This window comes from Trachemys scripta, unplaced genomic scaffold (assembly GCF_013100865.1).
Source record: "Trachemys scripta elegans isolate TJP31775 unplaced genomic scaffold, CAS_Tse_1.0 scaffold_26, whole genome shotgun sequence".
In the NCBI taxonomy this organism is placed as follows: Eukaryota; Metazoa; Chordata; order Testudines; family Emydidae; genus Trachemys; species Trachemys scripta.
In genome coordinates this window covers 3,937,604-3,960,868 of record NW_023260511.1, presented here as the reverse complement: position 1 = coordinate 3,960,868, position 23,265 = coordinate 3,937,604, and the positions used below count along the sequence as shown (strand labels likewise).

General features: G+C 43.9%; 1 pseudogene; it reads right to left on the bottom strand.

Annotated features, from left to right (window-relative positions):
* Positions 1 to 2,299: 2,299 nt before the first annotated feature.
* Positions 2,300 to 21,437, bottom strand: LOC117870323 (annotated as a pseudogene).
* Positions 21,438 to 23,265: the final 1,828 nt, after the last annotated feature.

The window sequence follows — 23,265 nt, the reverse complement described above, 5'->3', positions numbered from 1 at the left end:
TGCCAGGGCAACACCTATTTGGACATTTGCTAACCTGAGAATGCTTAACTTTGTAACCATTTAATCCTTTTTAAAAACCTTGACTTTGTATTTCCTAATTATTTTATTGATGAAAGCAAACTTAAGGAATGTTAAATGAAGGGTTTTTTGTTTGTTAATTTCCTTTGTTTTTTTAATGGAAAGAAAATATTTTATATATGTGCTGTTTAAACAATGAAGCTCTCACTCATGTGTTGTTTCAGTATATATTTTATTGCCATTCTTATCTTTGTGAAAATCCCAGTTTTACCACTCAATGCTGTGTTTATCAGAGTTTTGAAAGTAATTAAATTAAACTGTATTAAAACAAAACTCATTTTATGCAACTTCAGTTTCAGTGAACGTTCTAAGCTATAACTCTGAATGTGCAAGAAACAGATAAACAATATTGAAGAAAAAGAGCTGGAATTTTTCATCTTATTTTCACCTATTCCTTACTATGGAAAGTAGCAAACAACTGCCCTTTGAAAAGAAACAGTGCACCGTATCACAATACAAACCCAAATGAGCACAGCAGGAGGCTATTCTGGTTATCCAAATCTGGCCCTGTTTCATTACAAACTTCCTTTCTGTGATGATGTTCTGGTAATAAGGGGGCAATCAGTTGTCAAAGGTAGCTGTTGCCATGGCAGCCAGGTTGCTAGTCATTCTCCCCAAGTATGCAAATGAACTGGAGGGAGGGAGTGCTGAGTGGTGGATTATCTCTGATGTCACAATGCTACTGCTCAGGCAACACCAATGTGAAGAAATGTGTGGTGTGTATGTGTGTTTGGGGTGGGGGGGGAGAATAGGCTTTCCCAGTGTTCCCGTTTTCACAAATTTCCAAAAGAAGCCAACAACATAACTACACAGAATACACATTAATGATGATTCCACACACATGATAATTAGTCGCTGAAATTTGATTCAAATCCTGCATGGCATGTTTAGAAACAAGGGTTCCAAAAAAGGAGAGACATTGTAAAACAGAACATTTTGATGCTCTGATGTATTTGTGGTTGTGTTAAAATTGAATACTGTGACTTTAAATTTTAGGCAATGTTCCTGGACGTGCTTGCATGCTAGGGAGCTCAGTAGGGCAGCACACAATCGGGACTTAGCAGCAGTCAGTCAGCAGGTACCCAGTGAGCTGTACCTCTCTGTTATAGGTAGTATCCTACGTTCTCTCCCTCTGATGTTTGGGTTTTTATGTGTTATTGTTCTGGCTCCTAAGAAACAAATTAGCGAGACATTGCAAGCTTCCAGCAAGAGTATTTTATGTTTTCTGTAACTTGTCTGCTTGTGTGCCATGAAACATAAAAGGCACAATCTCATAAAAAATAAAATGAATTTATGAAGCCAAAAGTCCTTTTGAAACAAAAAAATGGAACCATAACATTCTGATAACATTGATCTTAATGAAGCACTTCACTTTTCCTTTCCCTGTCACAGGGAGGAGCCTAAATTAGGTTTCCCTAAATCCATGATTGGAATAGTGAAGTAAAGACTCACTGGAAGCCAAGCACCTCGGAAAGAATGGTATGATCACAATACAGTAGAACCCTGTTTATCTGACCCTCTATTATTCGTTTCTCCGTATTAACCCAACAACCAGCGCACACAGATACAGAAGTGGGCAGTCTCTACTATGGTCACTAGATGGCGATGCAGCCTCTCACTTTCCCATTCATGGTTTATCTGACGTTTTGGTTAACCATTCTGGCCCTGGTCCCAATTCAATGGGATAAATGGGGTTCTACTCTCCTTGTGAGTGATCATTTGATGCAGGTGATCTGCTGCTGGTGTTATTCCTTGTAGAAAAGTACAAATTGCAAAACTGATGGGAGGGGCCTTCTGAGGTGGTAGGGAGGGATCACACTGTTACCTGCAAGGTATACAGGCCCCACAGCAGGGATGCACCTCGGACTGTGCATATAAACAGGTTAAAAGTGCATCACAATAGTGATGCCATTGTCAAGATGATATTCCGTGCAGAGGATTGTAAGACAGCCTCTGTTACTGATCTGAAGTCTGAATGCCATAGGGATATCCCACTCGAGAGAAATCACATATCAGTGCATAAAGGAGAAGCTGTAACATAGTTACTTTACACTGTTTTTCAAGGTAAATGGTGAATTCTTTCATTATCTGGCTTAAGTTCCATTTCCATATTGTTTTCTACTGTAAATCAAATGATAAAAATTTCTGCATATTGACTTAATGAGTGAGAACTAGTTCATATTTGTACTCCAGTACTGATCAGAAAAACCAGTCCCCATATTTACATACAGCAAGGAATAATTTTCTGGTGTATTCTCCTCCTCAGAGCATCCTTCACCTCCTTGTTCCTCAACCTGTAGATCAGGGGGTTCAGCATGGGGATCACAAGGGTATCGAACACAGCCACCATTTTCTCCCAGTCCACTGAGCTGCCAGACAAGTGTCATAAATATGTAAAGATCAGGGTCCCATATAAGATGGAAATAACAGTCAGGTGGGAGGTGCAGGTGGAGAAGGCTTTGTGCCTTCCTGCCGTGGAATGGATCCTCAGGATGGCAAAGATGATGTAAATGTAGGAGATGAGGATGGTGAAAATGGTGCCTATTGTTTCTATGGCTGCAAAGATGAAATACACTAGCTTACTGATGCGAAAGTAAGAGCAGGAGATTTCTTGGAGTGGGCAAATATCACAGAATAAATGATCGAGGAGATTGGAGTGGCCAAAGGACAGACTGAATACAGTACACATATGCACAATGGCATTGACACAGGCGCATCGGTAAGAGCCAGCCATCGGCTGGATGCAGACTCTCTTGGACATGATGACATAATAAAGCAATGGGTTGCAGATGGCCACGAAGCGATTGTATGCCATCACAGCCAGGAGGCAAAGCTCATTGTTGGCACAGAAGGAGAAGAGGAAAAACTGAACCACCCACCCAAGGAAAGAAATGCCTTTACTCTTCACTAGGGAACTGACCATTGCCTTGGGGCAATCACAGAGGAGCAGACAATATCTAAGAATGACAAGTTGCTGAGGAAAAAGTACATGGAGCCGTGGAGTTGGGAGTCAACCCTAATCAATGCGAACATCCCGACATTCCCTACCAGGGCACAGAAATGAATGGCAAAGAGGAAAACAAAGAGGATGTTTTGAGTTTTCAACTGTCTGTTATTCCCCAGAAAGTGAAGCCAGTTACTGTGGTGCAGTTCCCCCGAGCCATTTCTCCTGTCACTGCGCTCTGTGCCAAAGAAGAGGCAGAGGAAGGTAGGGGATAGAAGCAATGGGGACCACACAAATAAATCTGATGTCCTGTGCAGACTCCTGTTATCTCTTAAGATATCGCTAAACGGAAACATAATTTAATCATGGATTCCAAAGCCTCTGCTGGGCACAATCCAAAGTGGATGCAGAGCACTGGGGGAAAAGGTTTCTGAAAAGCCAACTGTGCTGTTTATCCATGAATTCAGAGTATGGGCTGTTTGGCTTGTGCTGAAGCCCATGGTCTTTGGCAAGTTCACAAATAGAAATCAGTGCCCCTCTGTCCATTTCACTGCAGGCAGGCAGGTAGGGATGGAGGGGTTCAAACACCACTTGGCTCAATTCTCTCCATCGTGGCTCAGGCTTTGTTTGGTTTCCTGCATTCCCCCCTCCCCCCCAATCCAGATAGCTTATTCTGGGAAGTTTCTCAGTCAGCCTGAATTCTCAACGGCTTTTCAGGAGAACTGGGAGTGCAAACCTGCTAGGGCCTCCATAATAGCCAGGTCCCTACCAAATTCAGGGCTCACTTTGACTAATTTGAAAACGCTCTGGCCTTGAAATTCACCAATGTCACCATTTCAGATGTTTCCCTCTGACATTTCATGGTATTGTAACCATTGTTTTATTCTCTGTTTCCTGGTCTCCTCATGTTACAACTGGTTGTCATTCTGGAAGGTGCCTTTTAGTGAATTACAAGCAATTGGGCTTAATATGGTGCTGTGTCTGTGAAATTTCAGGGCCCATGAAATAGAGGCCAGATTAGGAGATCGTATTGTTTCACAACTGACGCTTCTATGAAAAACTCAGTGTGGGGTTAGGAACAGACTCTGCTGTTTTACTGGGTATCCTGTTTACTCCCCAGAATAAATAATGAGCAAGTGGGGTGATCCGGGGTGCAGTTGAAACAACCAACCGGGCTGGCCAGGGGGAAACATCAGGCCTGCAAGGGAAAGGTGAGTGTGGCAGTGACTTCACAAAGGCCTTTTGCAGGAACTCAGCCTATTGGGCAAACATGATGAGGCGGCTCTGACCTTACAGGTCTCCCTTGACAACAGCCAGGCAGGACAGGGATGTGGGGTAGGGGGAACCTCGGAGACACCTGTAGCCTTGCTGCAGCAAGCCTCCATCTCGTGGTCTCTCTGTGAGGACCAAGAGAGGATTGGTGGGGAGGAGATTCTTTGAGAGTTCTTTCATTTCTCTGGATTTTGTCGAAAGAAGTCATATGTTTAGAAGGTAAGAAAAAATATAGGCTCTATGTACAAGATGGAGGAATCTATCCTGGGAAGCAGTGACTCTGAAAAAGACTTGGGGTCATGGGGGATAATCAGCTGACCATGAGCTACCAGAGGGACGCTATGGCCAAATGGGCAAATGTGACCCTTGGAGCTGTACATAGCAGAATCTCAGGTAGAAATAGAGAGGTTCCATATCTCTGTATTGGGCACTGGTGCAACCACTCCTGGAAATAGTGTCCACTTTTGGTGTCCACAGTTTGAGACAGATGCTGATAAATTAGACAGGGTTCACAGAAGAGCCACATGAATAATGAAAGGATTAGAAAACATCCATCGTGCTGACAGAGTACAGGAGCTTAATCAAAGAGAAGGTTAAGCGGTGAGCCTAAGGAAACAAATATTTACTAATGAGCTCTCCGCTTTAGCAGATAAAGGTTATGAGCTGACAATGGCTGCAAGCTGAAGCCTAGACCAATGCACACTAGAAATATTGCGAGCATTTTTAACATCAGGGTTTGGAGCAATTCAACAGGGGTTGTGCAGGATCCTCCACAACTGGCCTTTTTTTTAAAATCAAGATTGGGTGGTTTTCTAAAAAATCCGCTCTAATTCCTACGGGAATTATTTTGAGGGAAATTCCATGGCCGATGTGAAACAGAAAGTCAGACCAGAGTCGTTCCTTCTGGGCTTGGAACTTATGAATGAATCTGTGACTCGCTGGGGGCCTTTGAAATCTGTCCCTTTTTGCTTCCTTCTTCCTCCTTCCATCTTGTCTCATATTCTTTTTTCTCTTCTTCCATTTCTTTCTGCTGATCTTCTTCCTGGGATCATGTAATTAAAGTCTGCATCGTCATGGAAATGAACAAGAGGACTGAGGTGCCATGGCAACACTTATTTGGACATTTGCTAACATGAGAATGCAAAATTTTGTAACCTTTTAATCCTTTTTTAAAAATCTTGACTTTGTATTTCCTAATTATTTTATGGTTTACTTTATTGATGAAAGCAAACTTCAGTAACGTTAAATGAAGGGTTTTTTTGTTTGTTAATTTCCTTAGCTTTTTTATAAAATATATAATAATTTTTCTTTCTATGTGCTGTTTAAACAATGAAGCTCTTACTCATCTGTTGTTTTCAATATATATATATATGCCATTCTTATCTTTGTGAAGGTCCCTTTTTCACCACTCAATGCTGTGTTTATCAGAGTATTGAACATAATTAAATTAAACTGTATTAAAACAAAACTCATTTTATGCAACTTTAGTTTCAGTGCAGTTCTAAGCTGTAACCCTGAATGTGTACGAAGCAGATAAACAAGATCCAAGAAAAAGAGCTGGAATTTTTCATCTTATTTTTACCTAGTCCTTACTAAGGAAAGTAGCAAACAATTGCCCTTTGAAAAGAAACACTGCACCGTATCACAGTACAAACCCAAATGAGCACAACAGGAGGCTATTCTGGTTATCCAAATCTGGCCATGTTTCATTACAAACTTCCTTTCTGTGATGATGTTCTGGTAATAAGGGGGCAATCAGTTGTCAAAGGTAGATGTTGCCATGGCAGACAGGTTGCTAGTCATTCTCCCCAAGTATGCAAATGAACTGGAGGGAGGGAGTGCTGAGTGGTGGATTATCTCTGATGTCACAATGCTACTGCTCAGCCAGCACCAGGTGGCAGCAAATGTGCAGTGTGTATGAGGGGAGGAGGGGAACAGGCTTTCCCAGTGCTCCTGTTTCCCCAAATTTCCTAAAGAAGCCAACAACATAACTACACAGAATACACATTCATGATGATTCCACAGACATGATAATTAGTCGCTGAAATTTGATTGAAGTCCCACATGGCATGTTTAGAAACAAGGGTTCCAAAAAAGGAGAGACCTTTTTTGATGTTCTGGTGTATTTGTAGCTATGTTAAAACTGAATACTGTGACTTTACATTTTGGGCAGGTTTTCTTGACGTGCTTGCATGCTAAGGAGCTTGGTAGGGCAGCACACAATCGGGGCTTAGCAGCAGTCAGTCAGCAGGTACCCAGTGAGTTATGCCTCTCTGTTATAGGCAGTAGCCTACTTCCTCTCCCTCTGATTTGGGGGTTCTTATGTATTATTGTTCTGGTCTTAATAAACAAATTAACAAGATATTGCAAATTTCCAGCAAGAGTACTTTATGTTTTCTCTAACTTCTCTGCTTGTGTGCCACAAAACATAAAAGGCACAATCTCATAAAAATGAAATAAAATTCTGAAGCCAAAAGTCCTTTTGAAAGAAAAAAAAATGAAAGTTTTCTAGCAGGACATTTTTTTCAGCTGGGAAATGTTGATTCCTTGCAATTGAGACATTCCCTAGGAACATGTCCATCTCAATGACATGTTGTTTGGTGGGCTTCCCGACCAAAATGGGAGAGTTCAAATGTTCTTGTAGGGGGGTCACAGCATTGCCTTCCTCAGTTCTGTGCTGCCTTCAGACCTGGGCTCGGAGGGCAGCAGCCACAGTGGCTTAGCCAGCTTCTAAGAGGAGGGAGAGCAAACATAAAAAAGGCACCCCCACATTGGATCCTCCTCTGGCCATGCACCCCTTGGCTCCTCCTCTGGCCGCCCCGCCCCTCCTCCCCCATGGCTCCTCCGGCCCTGCCATGCCACCCCCGTGACCCCCCCCCCCTTGCTCCTCTGGCCGCGGCTGCCGGCCACTGCGCTGCGCCCTCCCGCTCCTCCGGCCGCGCCCGCCGCCCCGCTATGGCTGCCGGCCGCGCTGCTGGGTGCCAGCCCGCGCCCGCCCCCTCTTGCTCCTCCAGCCGCGGCTGCCGGCCGCGCTGCAGGCCGCATGCTGCATCCCCGCTCCTCCGGCTGCGCCCCCCCCTTGCTCCTCTGGCCGCACTGTGGGCCGCATGCTGCACCCCCCACGCTCCTCCGGCCACGCCCCCCATGCTCCTCTGGCCGTGCCCGCCGCTCCCCTATGTTACCTCAAGGGGAAGAAGGTAATGCTTCAAAGGAAATACTAGAAAGATGGTAGAGGGAATATATAACAGGGAAAGCCCCTTTTCTCAGAAGCTGCAGACTCAGCTCCCTTCCGTGTCTGTCACCGATGGATTTAGCTACCCATAAAATATAATAAAATAAAGAAAAGACAAGATAATATGGTGCAAATAAAGGTAAGTGTATTAGGGATAAAAGGTACAGAAAAACTAGGGAGAATGGGGGGCGGGAAGAAATACAAGAATAACACAGTGAAACAGCAAAACCATATATCAGTAAAATAGTGGATCAGTGACTGACTCTGAGAGCTTGGAGTTCAGGCCCATAAACCCTCCCGTGGGATTCTACAAAACAATAAACAATACCCCAACACGGAAACCTTTCTCCTATTGCTCTGATGCAGCAGATGTCACGTACAGGCGTGATGCCCGGGACCTACAACTCTTGGACTGATTTAGAGTCCTTGAGGAGGAACACTGGGGAGTCGAGACGACTGATGGTTCTCGTCGCTGGCGAGGAGACCCTCTGGGATGATGGACACCAGGAGATGCAGGATATAGGAATGACGATGACAGGACTCCTCTTCCTCAAACACACTACGGGATAGATGTTGTTCTTCGATCTCAGCTCTGGAGCTCTGCGAAGACCCGACCGTGTACGACCTGTTGCTGGAATGGACAGCCCTGCGCAGGCGCTGAACAAGACCTTATAAAGCCTTTTTGGCGGGAAGAGTTTTGAGGTGATGGAACGCTCCTGAGGTGATGGAACACTGAGGGTTGGACTTGGCGGGAAAAACCGGTTCTAACTGGTTTAAGCTAGAGTCTGTGTAGTAAAATAAGTCCCCTTTTAAAGATGGAGTTTAAAGTTAGAGTTCATGTACTCCATTTCGAATTTCAGTTTTAAAGTCAGTGATTCACTTCAGTATTTTAAAAACATCTTATTGATAGCTAAGTGAAACAGTACATTCCATCTAACACCCATGACTGCCGGCCATGCTGCAGGCTGCCAGCCTGCACTCCCCCCTCGCTCCTCCGGCCGTGCCCACCGCCACCCCCAATGGCTGCGGGCCGCGCTGCGGGCCGCCAGCCTGTGCCCCCCCCCCCCCCCCCGCTTCTCCGGCCGCTTTTGGAAAGGTGGGGGAAGCGGCTGCTTTCCCTGCACCCCGCTAGCTACGCTATTGAGCAGCCACCAACCTTTCTGAAGCTAGAAGAGATTCCCAGATGTGGAAGTGGCTCCAGCTGCAGCCACAGGGGTCAGAAGCCCTGGGCCTGGCACCTAGAGATGTGGCTGAAGCAGAAGCTGCCAAGGCTAAAGCCCTGAACCCAATGATGGGCTGATGCAGTGCACTTGCTTCTGCACTGCCTCTGGAGGTGCACATGATATCCCCACAGAGAGTAGCCATACAGAAGAAGCCCTGTCCCCAGTCAAGAAGAGAAACAGCTAGGAGGCCTCTACTGGGGTGCTCCTGGTTGGGGGGCTCCCAGCAGGACGGGAATATCGGATTTCATGGGGCAGGGCTAATTCGATCTAGCCAAGAAAGGTACAACAAAAACCAACGGCTGTCAGCTGAAGCCAGAGAAATTCAAATGAGATGTAAGGCACACATTTTTTACAGTGAGAGAGACTAGCCACTGGAACAAATTACCCAGGGAAGAGGTGGATTCTCTGTTTCCAGGTGTCCTCACATCACAACTGGTTGTCATTCTGGAAGGTGCCTTTTAGTGAATTACAACAAACGATTGGACTTAATATGGTGCTAAGTGTGTGAAATTTCATAGCCCATGAAATAGAGGTCGGATTAGGAGATCAAATTCTTTCATGACGCCTCTTTGAATAACTCAGTGTGGGGCGAGGAACAGACTCTGCTGTTTTAGTGGGTAGCCTGTTTGCTCCCCAGAATAACTAATGAGCAAGTGGGGTGATCCGGGGTGCAGTTGAAACATCCAACCGGGCTGGCCAGGGGGAGACATCAGGTCTGCAAGGGAAAGATGAGTGTGGCAGTGACTTCACAAAGGCCTTTGGCAGGAACTCAGCCTATTGGACAAAGACGATGAGGTAGCTGTGACCTCACAGATCTCCCTTGACAACAGCCAGGCAGGACAGGGATGTGGGGTAGGGGGAACCTTGGAGACACCTGTAGCCTTGCTGCAGCCAAGCCTCCATCTCGTTGTCTCTCTGTGAAGACCAAGAGAGGATTGGTGGGGAAGAGATTGTTTGAGAGTTTTTTCATTTCTCTGTGGATTTTGTCGAAAGAAGTCATCATCTGTGTAGAAGGTAAGAAAAAATATAGGCTCTATGTACAAGATGGGGGACTCTATCCTGGGAAGCAGCGACCCTGAAAAAGGCTTCGGGTCATGGGGGATAATCACGTGACCATGAGCTCCCAGTGGGACGCTATGGCCAAATGGGCAAATGTGACCCTTGGAGCCATACATTGCAGAATCTCAGGTAGAAATAGAGAGGTTCCATATCTCTGTATTGGGCACTGGTGCAATAACTCCTCGAATATTGAGTCCACTTCTGGTGTCCACAATTTGCGACAGATGCTGATAAATTGGACAGGGTTCACATGAATGATGAAAGGATTAGAAAACATTCCTTGTGCTGACAGGCTACAGGAGCTCAATCAAAGAGAAGGTTAAGGGATGAGCCTAAGGGAACAAATATTTACTAATGGGCTCTTCGCTATAGCAGATAAAGGTTATGAGCAGACAATGGCTGCAAGCTGAAGCCTAGACCAATTCACACTGGAAATAATAAGAGAAGCATTTTTAACAGTCATGGTTTGAAATAATTCACCCAGGGTTGTGCTGGATCCTCCACAATTGGCCTTTTTTAAAATCAAGATTGGGTGGTTTTCTAAAAAATCTCCTCCAATTCCCTTGGGAATTATTTTGAGGGACGTTCTATGGCTGATGTGAAACAAAAAGTCAGACCAGTGTGGTTCCTTCTGGGCTTGGAATTCATGAATCTGTGACTGGCTGGGGGCATTTGAAATTTGTCCCTTTTTGCTTCCCTCTTCCTCCTTTCCTCTTGTCTCATCTCCTCTTTTTTCCCCATTTCTTTCTGGCATGCCATGAGAAGGCAGCAAATCACCAGAGAGCATTCCATAGGTGGAAAGAACTTGAGATGAGATGAAGGTTAAAGCCCACCATAGATGATCAGCATCAAGAGAAGATTGCATCAGTATCTTTACTGGCAAAATGTTCTGAAAAGGCACATTGCCATTGTGAGAGTGCTTGCTATCCAAAACCTAGCACCACGTGACACTTCAAATCAGCTGCCTGTGCCAAACAATGAAAACTTGCTTAAAATTGTGGCGCTGATTGCTGAGTTTGATGCTGTACTCCAGGAGCATCTAAGAAGAGTCACCACGCAAGAAATGGACACACCCCACAACATTGGAAAAACAACAAAAGTCAAACAGAAGATTGTGGCAGATCTGAAGTCAGCAAGATATTACTCTGTTATTCTGGACTGCACACCTGACATCAGCCATACAGAACAAATGACTTTAATGGTGCATGTTATAACAACAAGAGAAGCTAGTGAAAATGTCCCTGCAATTTATTGACATAGATGATACTACAGGAGCTGGTATGACAAATATCAGAGGGGTAGCCGTGTTAGTCTGAATCTGTAAAAAGCAACAGAGGGTCCTGTGGCACCTTTGAGACTAACAGAAGTACTGGGAGCATAAGCTTTCGTGGGTAAGAACCTCAGTTCTTCAGATGCAAGTAATGGAAATCTCCAGAGGCAGGTATATATCAGTGTGGAGATAACGAGGTTAGTTCAATCAGGGAGAGGGGCATTGCTGGCATATATAACATTGGTGGACGTGCAGGTGAATGAGCCGGTGATGTTGTAGCTGATCTGGTTAGGACCAGTGATGGTGTTGCTGGTGTAGATATGTGGGCAGAGTTGGCATCGAGGTTTGTTGCATGGGTTGGTTCCTGAGTTAGAGTTGTTATGGTGCGGTGCGTGGTTGCTGGTGAGAATATGCTTAAGGTTGTCAGGTTGTCTGTGGGCGAGGACTGGCCTGCCTCCCAAGGTCTGTGAAAGTGAGGGATCATTGTCCAGGATGGGTTGTAGATCACTGATGATGCGTTGGAGAGGTTTAAGCTGAGGACTGTAGGTGATGGCCAGTGGAGTTCTGTTGGTTTCTCTTCTGGGCCTGTCTTGTAGCAGGAGGTTTCTGGGTACACATCTGGCTCTGTTGATTTGTTTCTTTATTTCCTTGTGTGGGTATCGTAGTTTTGAAAATGCTTGGTGAAGATCTTGTAGGTGTTGGTCTCTGTCTGAGGGGTTGGAGCAGATGCGATTGTACCTCAGTGCTTGGCTGTAGACGATGGATCGTGTGGTGTGACCGGGGTGGAAGCTGGAGGCATGAAGGTAGGCGTAGCGGTCGGTGGGTTTTCGGTATAGGGTGGTGTTAATGTGGCCATCGCTTATTTGTACGGTGGTGTCCAGGAAGTGGACCTCCCGTGTAGATTGGTCCAGGCTGAGGTTGATGGTGGGGTGGAAGCTGTTGAAAGCATGGTGGAATTCTTCCAGGGCCTCCTTCCCATGGGTCCAGATGATGAAGATGTCATCAATATAGCGTAGGTAGAGAAGGGGCATGAGTGGACGGGAGCTGAGGAAGCGTTGTTCCAGGTCAGCCATAAAAATGTTGGCATATTGTGGGGCCATGCGGGTGCCCATAGCGGTGCCACTGGTCTGGAGGTATATATTGTCACCAAATTTGAAATAATTGTGCGTGAGGATAAAGTCACAGAGCTCAGCAATAAGTTGTGCTGTGTCATCATCAGGGATACTGTTCCTGACAGCTTGTATTCCATCTGTATGTGGGATGTTTGTGTAGAGAGCCTCTACATCCATGGTGGCTAGGATGGTGTTTTCTGGGAGGTCACCAATGCATTGTAGTTTTCTCAGGAAATCTGTGGTGTCACGGAGATAGCTGGGAGTGCTGGTGGCGTAGGGTCTGAGTAGGGAGTCCACATATCCAGACAGTCCTTCAGTGAGAGTGCCAATGCCCGAGATGATGGGGCATCCAGGATTTCCAGGTTTGTGGATCTTAGGTAGTAGATAGAATAACCCCAGTCGGGGCTCTAAGGGTATGTTGATTTGTTCCTGTGTTAGTGTAGGGAGTGTCCTGCGTAGATGGTGCAGTTTCTTAGTGTATTCCTCAGTGGGATCTGAGGAAAGCGGCCTGTAGAATTTGGTATTGGAGAGTTGTCTGGCAGCCTCCTTCTGGTAGTCAGACCTGTTCATGATGACAACAGCACCTCCTTTATCAGCCTCTTTGATGATAATGTCAGGGTGGTTTCTGAGGCTGTGGATGGCATTGCGTTCTGCACGACTTAGGTTATGAGGCAAGCGATGTTGTTTTTCCACAATTTCTGCCTGTGCACGTCGGCGGAAGCATTCTATGTATAGGTCCAGACTGTCATTTCGACCCTCAGGAGGAGTCCATGTGGAGTTCTTCTTCCTGTGTTGTTGGTGGGAGGGTATCTGTGTATCAGTGCGCTGTTCAGTGTTATCATGAAAGTTTTCTTTGAGTCGGAGGCGGCGAAAGTAGGCTTCCAGATCACCACAGAACTGTATCATGTTCGTGGGGGTGCTGGGGCAAAAGGAGAGTCCCCGATATAGGACAGACTCTTCTGCTGGGTTGAGTGTGTAGCTGGATAAATTGACGATATTGCTGGGTGAGTTAGGGGTACCCCTGTTGTGGCCCCATGTGGCAGGTAGGATTTTAAACAGCTTACGGTCCTTTTTCCTAAGTAGAGAGGTGAAGTGTGTAATGTAGATCTCCTGTCTTATTTTAGTAAAGTCCGTTTGTGTGGAGGGTTGGTTATTTATGAGAGTCTCCAGGTTGGAGAGCACTTTCTTGATGTTTTTCTGTTTGCTGTATAGGATGCTGATCAGGTGGTTCCTCAGTTTCTTTGATAATGTATGGCATAATCTCTCACTGTGGTCTGTGCAGTATGTAGATAGCAATGGATTTTTCACTTTCAGTCCATTTGGTATGATGTCCATCTATTGCCATTCCTGATATAACATATATGGGAGGCAGGCCAGTCCTCGCCCACAGACAACCTGACAACCTTAAGCATATTCTAACCAGCAACCACGCACCGCACCATAACAACTCTAACTCAGGAACCAACCCATGCAACAAACCTCGATGCCAACTCTGCCCACATATCTACACCAGCAACACCATCACTGGACCTAACCAGGTCAGCTACATCACCGGCTCATCATATGCCAGCAATGCCCCTCTGCTATGTACATTGGCCAAACTGGACAGTCACTACGCAAGAGGATAAATGGACACAAGTCAGATATCAGGAATGGCAATATACAAAAACCTGTAGGAGAACACTTCAACCTCCCTGGCCACACAATAGCAGATGTAAAGGTTGCCATCTTACAGCAAAAAAACTTCAGGACCAGGCTCCAAAGAGAAACTGCTGAGCTCCAGTTCATTTGCAAATTTGACACCATCAGATGAGGATTAAACAAAGACTGTGAATGGCTATCCAACTACAGAAATAGTTTCTCCTCACTTGGTGTTCACACCTCAACTGCTAGCAGAGCACCTCACCCTCCCTGATTGAACTAACCTCGTTATCTCCACACTGATATATACCTGCCTCTGGAGATTTCCATTACTTGCATCTGAAGAACTGAGGTTCTTACCCACGAAAGCTTATGCTCCCAGTACTTCTGTTAGTCTCAAAGGTGCCACAGGACCCTCTGTTGCTTATGACAAATATGCTACTTAAAAAGCTGGAAGATATGGGAATTGTGATAGCTGACATGAGAGGTCAGGGCTATGATAATGGGGGCAACATGAGAGAAAAGAACAGAGGAGCGCAGATACGGATCCGAGAGTTAAACCCTCGAGCTTTTTTTGTCCCATGCAGTTCTCATTCATTGAACTTGGTGGTCAGTGATGCAGCATCAGCTTCTAGTGAGGCTGCTGTATTTTTTAATAAAAGAACAGACATACTTGTGGCACCTTAGAGACTAACAAATTTATTTGAGCATAAGCTTTTGTGGGCTACAGCTTCCTTCATCGGATGAATAGAATGGAACATATAGTAAGGAGATATATATACATACAGAGAGCATGAAAAGGTGGGGGTCGTCCTACCCACTGTAAGAGGCTAATTAATTAAGATGAGCTATAATCAGCAGGAGAAAAAAAACTTTTGAAGTGCTAATCAAGATAACCCATTTCAGACACTTTGGCAACAAGGTGTGAGGATACTTAACGTGGGGAAATAGATTCAACGTGTGTAATGGCTCAGCCATTCCCAGTCTCTATTCAAAACTGAGTTGATGGTGTCTAATTTGCATATTTGAGACCCCTGACCTAGACCAATAGATAATGAAGAATGGCATAGGGGGTTTATCAGAGTTGTACTCACAGACTTAACACGGACACCACAAGGAAACTTATGTGTGTACATTCATGTAATCAATACCCACATACGTACTAGCCTATGGGGTAAGTGTACCCTAACATTTCTGTGGATGAGGAATGAAATTTGAGCATAAGAGGAAGGATTTCCGGCACTTGTGCCCTGTGAAAGAGGTGACCCACCTCTCTATCTTCATCTTCAACTAACTATCAATGCTATCCATCCATGACAGCTATTAACTATGAGTAGGCCGTACTTATTTTCTTTTCAAATTTTAAGTTCCAAGGGGACTAGGCTAAGCTTTGTTTCCCCAAACTTTTGTTCTTAGCTTTATTTATTAGGTTTTAATTTTAAATTTAAGTTGGATAAGTAAAGTCCAAGTTAGCTTTGACAGCTCTTTGCATTAGTTTCCTCTGCAAGAGGTGAGAAACCGGAATGGCCAGAGGCAAGGTCCTGTGTCTTTCAACATCAGGTTATCAAGACAGGGTGAGAGCATATTAACCAAAGTTTTGCAGCACATAATATTGTATTATCATCTGTATCTCTTGAATAACAGCAATACAATTGTAACTTTGTAACTCCGACTATTTTATCGTTTACTTATTATTTCATTGATTTTAATAAACAGTCAATATTACTATATCTGTCTCTGTGTAAGCTTCCTGTAATACCCCCATAGGTCCTTTGGAAATTCTGTGGAGCCTGATTCGGGAGAAGAATTTTTATCTTCTCATCAAAGATATTGGCGAGCTTAAAACCCATACTAATTACAATTAATAATTAAATATTATTAATATTAGTAATTAAAATTATTTAAAAATAAATTAAATCAATATTATTAACACACCCTAGATCAGGTTACAGGGAGAAGCAAACAAACACAAAGAAGCTCAATTTTAAGGAAGTTTTTGATATGTAAACAAGATGTGAAAGAATACACTTGTCTACCTTACAGCAAGATCTCTCTTGAGGGCTCCCAGATGAACCATGAAATGGTCAACCACACTTGTTCCAGAGCAATTCTAGCTTTCCCAGCCATACCACAGAGAAAGAAGATACGAGGAGAAAAAAATGTGCAAAAATAGATGAGTTAGGTAGCATATGTTGATTTCTTTGCGTGTCACTGCCTGCTTCTGTGAAGTGCTGAGCATCCATAATTCATATTTGGCCAAATTCATAAATCTTATTCGGGTGTAACTCAGATAAAATTCTCAAAAGCGTAGATAGTTCTTGGAAAATATCCACTTAATCTGCATCAGCAATCAAAAATGCTAACAGAATGTTCGAAACCATTAGGAAAGAGATAGATAATAAGACAGAAAATAACAGAATGCCACTACATAAATCCATGGATTCATAAATCCATGGTACGCCCACACCTTGAATACTGTGTGCAGTTCTGGACACCCCATCTACAGAGAAAGGCAACAAAAATGATTTAGGGTATGGAACAGCTCCCATTTGAGAAGAGATTTAAAAATTAAGACTGTTCAGCTTGGAAAAGAGATGACAAAGGGGGAATATGACAGATTTCTGAAATCATGAATGCTGTGGAGGAAGAGAAAAGGGAAAAGGGAAATATTATTTACCCATTCACACAATACAAGAAGAACTAGGGATTATTTGATTAAATTAACAGGTCTAAAACAAACAAGCAAGCAAACAAACAAACAAAAGGAATTACTTTTCACACAACACACAGTCAACCTGTGGAACTCATTGCTAGGGGATATTAAAATTCACTAATTGTATTTTAAACATCTTGAACATCACAAATTAGCTACCTTCAGTGAGGTTCATGTGATTTTTCATTGATTCCAAGATCAAAAGAGACCACTGTGATCATTTAGTCTGATCACCTCTAGAACGCAGGCCAGAGAACTGCCCCAAAATAATCCCTAGAGCAGATTTAATAAATAAATAAATAAATAGATCCAATCTTGATTTAGAAATTGCAAGGTTTGGAGGCACCACGCCAACCCTTGGTAAATTGTTCCAATGGTTAATCATCCTCACTATTAAACATTTACACCTTATGCAAATTAAACAAAAGAAAATTAAGTTAACTTACTTTTGCATTTTCCAAGAAAAAGGATGACGGTCAGAGAAATAGATGGAGGAAGAGGATAGGGGCTGTGGAGCTGTTTAAGGCTTTGTCAGCATTCCCCCTACCCCCCCCCCACACACACACACACACTCTGAACTCTGGGGTGCAGATGAAGGGACCTGCATGAAACATCCTCTAAGATTATATTCTACCATCTTAGATTAAAACTTCTCCAAGGCACATATTTGTTTCCTTGTCCTTGGACAGTATTGCAGCCACCCACAAAGTGATTTACACAAAAATTCAGGGAAGGGTCACTTGGAGTCTCTATCCCTCCAAAATGTCCCCCCAAAGCCCTTTATCCGCTCTCCTGGGGAGGCTTGAGAATAATATACCAACCAGTTGCTTTAGCAATGTGATCACAGACCAGACGCTTTGTCTTCAGGACACTGAAATCAATCAGGTTCTTAAAAGAAGAACTTTTATTTATAAAGAAAAAATAAAAGAATCGCACCTGCAAATTCAAGATGGAAGGTAACTTTACAGGGTAACAAAAAGATTTAAAACACTGCTATCAGCTTCACAGTTACAAAAACAGGAATGAAACTACCTCGATAGCATAGGGAAATTCACAAGCCAAAACAAAAGATAACCTAACACATTTCCTTGCCCTACTTACAATTTTTATGGTTTAGGTGGGTTATTCCAGGTATATCTTCAGGAGATATTGTACCTGCTTCTACCATCCAGACAGAGAACAACAAAAGAGAAGAACAAACAAATCCTCTCCCCCGACCACATTTGAAAGTAACTTCTTTCCTCATTGGTCCTTCTGGTCAGGTGCCAACTAGGTTATTTGAACTGTTTAACCTCTTATAGGTAAGGCAATCCAGTACAGCTGCCAAGGAGGGATTTTATGCTACTGCATACATAAAGGTTGCTATCTTTCCCCCTATATATATATATATATATATGACAGGCTTCTTGGAGGGGAGGTCAGGGCTATGAGTGAGGGAGACTCTTCTGCATGAGGCCAGGGGCTGCAAGGGGCATGAGAAGTGTGGGGATATTGAACACTGTTAAAATTATAAGCTATCACTTTAAGTATGAGGAGTTTTCTGGTCCTGCTTGCAGGCTAGGGGGCCCTGAAATTAGTGTGTGATCTGGGTCTAGCGAAGTTAGTCTGCAGATAGCCTGTGTAGAGAAAGGTGGGGTGCAGCCTGTTTTGTCTCTCTCTGTTTTATATTCTTGTATTTTGGTTCTGGATTCCAAAAATAAAGCAAAGCCATTTTACAACCTTCCAGCAAGAGTATATTTTGCTTTTATCTTTTTGTATATGACATGAACATAAACAGGAGAATCTTAACTACAAAGATCGCTGCAGGTGGCTCTGTGAGCAATAGCTAGATATGGTCTGATTTATTCCTCAGTAGAAAGAATTTCTAGCACAGATTTTGGGGCCGTTGTTGTTTGTTTTGTTTTGTTTGTGCCCTAGATATGTGAGGTTACATTTCAAATGGGAATGTGACTCCAGAACCCAGCCAGCATGCTCCAAACTGAACTGAATTGAATTCCATTGGCTTCAGTAGAGTCATCCCAGAGATGGACTTGGCCCCCTTAGCCTCACACTGATGGGCAGTAGGGATGTAAAATTTCTGGAAATTTTAATGGCATGGGGGAAAAAAACGTTTTGTTTGGGGGAAAAATGGAAATTTTCTGAAAACTTGAAATATCCATAGTTACTTGCTTATGAAAACTAATCTTAATTTACTTCTTTGAAAATGAAAAATGTATTATGTATAATTTAATTAGCACATCAAAGTACTTGACATGCATATGAAATAAATAAGTAAAAAATATTTAGTTTTGATACAAATCATAATATAAAATATGCCTAGTATTAGGGATAGAGCTGCAGTTGTATACTAAGATTCTAATGTGTCTTTTTTGCCCGATGGCAAATAGAAAAAATATATAGAATGTTGCACATAGAAAGCATCAATATTGTTATAAACAAACAGGAAGGCTTGTTCCTTTGGTCTAAAATATGATATGTACATAGACCTGACCTGACATTACCATGTAGAAACTCAAGTTTCTAGAGAAAAAGCTCAGAAAATGAATATTGCTATAATGTAATTAAAGCACAATTATTAAGACCCAACAGTAAATTCGGCTATGTATCCAAACTTCATAGTAATACCAGATTATTTAATAGTGCATTATCATCATGCATACCGAAACTGTCATAACTGTAGACAAAACTAGCTGTCCTATGAGCCAGTAAAATATAACTTAAGACAGTTACTAATATATACTTGGAAATGGTAGTGTAGCTCAAATTTTTCCTTTTTTCCTTCCTCTTTCACTGTTCATCCTGAGAGAAAATATTTCCTATAACAGTTTCTTTTCAATTTTCCCCCAAATGTCCAGTTTTTCCGTACTGGGTCCCAAAAGTTTAAGGTTTTTTTCCCAGACAATGACATATCTAGGAGGCACATCCAGTTCAATTACTGTCTCATCATAACAGCTCCCAGAATCCAGGCTGCAGATGTATTCTGCTTTGTCAGAGGCCTGGACATACTTGAGCTTCAGCGAGAAGTTCCCATGATTCATTTCTGTGACGGACAGCTCCGTTCGACCCTGATGTCTCTCCCCTTGTGTTTCTGCCCATATTCCTCCACTGTAGGAGACCTCATGCATTAATACTGATGGTGTAAACAGCTTCCACTGCACTTTGAAGCTTCCAGTTAACTTAGTGACTGAGAGCTGGCATGGAAGGCTAACATCTGCTCCAATGACTCCAATCACAGGGTTGCTAGGAGGAAGGATTCTATAGGGAGCTGTCAGGAGAGAGCAATACACATGTTCTGTGTGTCAGATAGTTGCCTATCAAATTCCCCTCGGGGCACACTTCCCACTCTGCACTGCAGAGAATTCTATATGGAGCTACATATAGAGCTAGAAATACATAATACATGGGGGAAAAAACCTATGTTAAAAGAATGCTCAGGGTACAAAGTCAAGCATGCAAAAGTTAGGAAATACAAGAATGAAGGTAGCCCGTGCACCCCAAACTCTGCCCTCTGATGCAAACGCATGATTAATTACAAAATTATATACAATGTTTAGCACAGGACTCATTCAATGCATGCCGTGCTCTTTTCTCTCCATGCTCTTAGGAGTCTCTTAACACTCTGGAGGCTAAAGAGGGTGAGGTTGGGAGACTCTGTTCTGAATTGCTCCTATAAAGGCTCACAAGGGGTGTGAATTTGGGATGTTCTCAAAGAGCCCCACAAGGCTTATAATAAGGAGCAACCCACACAATTCCTAATCAGGGACACTGAATAGCATGCCCAGGATCACAGTGGAGAACTGATGCACAGCCTGATGCTGGAAAGTACTTTAGCGGAGGCAGAAGGAAGTGGGGCAGGGTGTCCTCACCCCCTGGGGACCCATACACGGAACCAGAGGGCAGCAGGGGAGTGAGAGGAAGGTTCTTGACTCCCAAGGGCTCAAGGAGCAGCAGGAGGTAGTAGATGGCATAAGGAGGGGGCAGGGCTGCACAGAGATTTTTTGGGGCCTGAAACTAAATCTGAAATTGAGCCACTCCCCATTCCAAAGAAAGATTGCCAAGGGTGCAAAAACAATGAGGGGAGGCCCCAGTGGTGGTGGAGTTTGGAGAGTGAGCTCACCCCACATTACTGCTGGTTCCTGTCTCGTGGGGCTGAGCCTGGATCCTGACTCCGGGCTTTGTGAAGTGGTGTGTGGCTAGCAGTGCCAGTCTGGTTTGGTGCAGCCATCGCTCATGATGGAGGGGCAGCTGGGCCAAACCTGAGTGAGCAGTGCAGCAACCCCACGTGCGAGGTCACAACATGACTGGACCTAGTCGCCCGCCCTATCATGAAGGAGGGGAGGCGGGGCCAAATGAGAGAGGCGTTGCCACCCTGTGCACCAGGTTGCAATGCCACTTGCTTTGGGGGCCCACTCTGACAGGGGGCTAGGACAAACTACCCCCTGGTGGGCGGCTCTGTGGGGGGTTTCTTTCAGAGACATTTAAGAGAGAGGTGGAATCGCCTGCCAGATTTCACTTGATTCAGGCCCCAGCTGTAGAACAGGCCCTCAGGACTGAGTGACACATTTATTCATGTTTTCTGGCCCCCCTGCCAGTTGAATTTCCCATGGGGATTTGACGCAGTAAATAATCCTAATGCTTTAATCACTAGGACACCCAGCTCCCAGATCACCCCTGTTACAATACTACCGACTTCACTGGAATTGGCCCCGGGATGGATTTGGCCTCTCACAGTCTCCCATTTCCAGACAGTAGAAGATTAACGATTACCTTGGTGTAAATCAAGAAGCTGTTTCACTGACCTGCCACATCCAGTTCAATGTAGGCTTCTCCATGCCAGTCTGAGACATCAACCTGGCAGGCATATTTCCCTTTGTCAATTACGTGGATTTTCATGCATGGGAACAGATAGGGTCCTTGCAGGATGAGTATGGTTCAGTTGAGTCATAGCCTGAGAGGGGAAATGGAAGATTATGGCAAGAAGTACATTATAAAAGCCTAGACTGACAGATATACATATGTGCATAGCACTTTTCCATCCACAGATCTGAAAGTGCTGTATAAAGGAGGTCAGTATCACTATTCCCATTTTGCAGATGGGCAAACTGAAGAATAAGGAAGGAACAAACTCTTCAGCAGTCACCGAGCTCAGGAACAGAACTTTGCTCTTCTAAGTCACATTTCAAATCCCAATCTAGTGGCTATACTCTGCTGATTGCTAGATTTGGGGGAAGATTTATGGACTGTGTCATACTGTGGGTCAGTCTACATGACCACACCAGTTCCTTCTGACCTTGGAATCTCTGAATAATGTCTGTTTGGCTATGTAGTGTCAGATTAGCCTCTGCACATCAGGAAGAACAGGGGAAAATAGTTCTCACTGTGCTGAGAATAGAAACGCTTAGCTCTCATTTTCTGAAATGAAAACTCCTATTCTGAACAATAAAACAAAATACATAGGCCCAGAGCTGTTAAGGCCAGACCATTTAGTCTGATCTCCTGTGTAACCCAGGCCTAAATCAAGCCCAATATCTTGTGCATCTCTTTTATACAGATGCCAAATCCCGACATAAAAATGTCAAGTGATGGAGAATCCACCACAGCCCCTAGTTCCAGGAATTAGTCACCCTCATAGTTACAGATTCACATCTTATTTCTAGTTTGAATTTTCTACGTTCAGCTTTGAATATTAAAAAGGTTTTTGCTATCACAAATCTCCCTGCATTACTTAGATATTTATGGATCACGGTCAAGTAACTTCTTAACCCTATTTCCATAAAGTGAAATAGATTGAGGTCCTGACATCACTTATTGTATGGTGTGTTTTGCAGAACTCAAACCCATCATTTTGGTGCTAGTGATTTTCTCTGTTCCTATGTACTGATTAATTGCCTCTTAAAATTTGTCTGACACAGAATTTTCATTACCTGTAGCCAGGTGGGGTATTTGTAGAAAAATCAATATCTGAATAGTTGTCACTGAAGGAAATAAGGAATCCATCACTGAGGAGGAGCTGGGAAAGTGACTTTCAAAATACCAGCAGGACATCAAGGGTTCAACTTCCAGGGTCAGATCATGTCAGTATCCTTTAGTCAGGAAATGCAAACCTTAAAATGACAGCAATGAGTTTAGATAATAGCTCCAAACATTAGCAAGAACATAAAGAGAATGTTGCAGAAAGAGCCCAGTGAATTTAAAGGGAATTTTACCTCCATGGGAACAGGATTGGGCCCAGTGTCTTGACACACACACTGAGCAAACATTCAATTGTGGCAGGCACTTAAAGGTCTCCCAGGGGAGTGAGCTCACCAAAAGGCTATAGAGTCAGTCTCTCGCTGGCTAACTGAATATTTAATTGTTTCATCCACAGTGGAACATCTTCAACAACAGAGCCCCATTATAGAATGCCCAGTAGCCCACTGGTGAGGGCAGTTACCGGGGTTCACATCTCTACTACAAATCAGATAAGGTGGGAACTTGAACTTCAGTGTCCCACAACCCCACTGAGTGCTCTTGTCACTTGTCTATTGGCCTTCTCCTCCGTGTTTTTTAGTGGAAAAGGGCTTCCTGGCTTGGGAACCTAGTTCCAGGTGAGAGTTGACAGCTCAGCATTCCAAGTGGATATAGGAGCCTCCCCCTGCCCTGGAGTTAAGGCACCAAACTACCTTTGAGTGAGGGGCTTTGACCATCCCCTCTCCTCAGCACTTCCTCCTGCTAGCCTAGC